Here is a 1,497-nt window from a genome sequence, read left to right as displayed (position 1 = left end):
TATATATATATACACAGACTGGGAAGAACTATAAACAAGACAGACACTGATGGACTAGATGTGAAGACACAACAGGTAGCAGGTCAATAATTAACTGTTACCTGGGCAGCAGCTACTCGAAGCTCTCTACAGGTGTCTTTTCTAATCTTTTACCAGCTATCAAACTCTATAGATTAATTATCCAGAAAATATTAATAATAATTACAGTATTTTTTTAACACTCATTAAATTGAACTAATTACATAATAGACATGTAATTATGTAAAGACATGTAACTAGCATAAGTGTTTCCAACTTTTTTTTAAATTTTCATATTTTTTCGGTTATATATTTTCTTTTTTATCTTTAATATTTCTTTATTTTATTTGCAGCTCTATTTGAATATTTAGATCAATAGCACTAGTGAAACTTAAACTACATCAAATCCTTTAAAAATAAAAAAAATTGTATAAGTTTGATCTTGAATCTATCCAAGCAATTGTCCTCCGGGTTTCTGATGATGGATAGTGAACACAAACTGGATATAAGAAAGTTTTTAATGTACTAATTTACTTATAATATATATATTTTTTTTTTTGTGCGTTGTTACTATTCAATAAAATCTAAGAAATTAAACCCGAAGTTAAAGCCAGGAACAAGGAACCCCTACTATAAATAAATGTTTTCAACGGTGACCGGGAACATTAAAGAAGTCGTAACTTCAGGAATGTCTTATCACTAGTACGATCGTAAATATTTTCGCTAATAGGAAAATTCCAGTCGTGAAAAGAAACTGTGAAAAAGGGAAAGTAACTATATTTTACGAGTAACATTGTAGCTAAATTTTAACGACTAGTAAATTCCATTATTGTTAGAAATCATTACTTCCGAGGATTGCTAGAAATACTCAAGGGAAAGTTAAAAACAAACCTTCAAGGGTTCGATAATATTTTGATATATATTTTTTTTTATTAATCCCTAATGTATCTTCGACCATCTGTCCACCCTATTTCGGAAGAATAACAACTGAAAATTTTAAATAAGTTTTATGTAATTTCTATATTTAATGTTTCAGAATTTCGTTTATACTAAATATGTATATTAGCAGAAATTATACCATTTCATTTATTATTTTTAGTTTGATTGTATTTGATTTTTTATCATTTTTTTTCTTTTTATTTATTATCAGAAGTCTTAGTCTAGTTTTATTTTACTTGTTCTATTTTTATTTTATATATTCTGTTAATTATTGTTGTTCATTTTAATCTGTTCAAATTCATTATTTTATTATATTGTATGACGTTTTACAATTTCATTTATTTTGCATTTTATTTTAAGACTTTAAAGCCTAATTTTGACGCCTGCATATTATTCTAAAGGAATCAATGCCAGATTAAGTAAATAATAATATTATACTTATAATATTTTTTTTATTACTAAATGATAGTAGAACAAATAAATTTATTATATTTAATGACTTTAAAAATTGTATTTATCTTCATTTTAAATAAGAAATTC

Source organism: Halyomorpha halys, unplaced genomic scaffold (assembly GCF_000696795.3).
Source record: "Halyomorpha halys isolate HHAL.00 unplaced genomic scaffold, Hhal_1.1 Scaffold980.1, whole genome shotgun sequence".
NCBI lineage: Eukaryota > Metazoa > Arthropoda > Insecta > Hemiptera > Pentatomidae > Halyomorpha > Halyomorpha halys.
Note: the sequence above shows the minus strand (reverse complement) of the source record.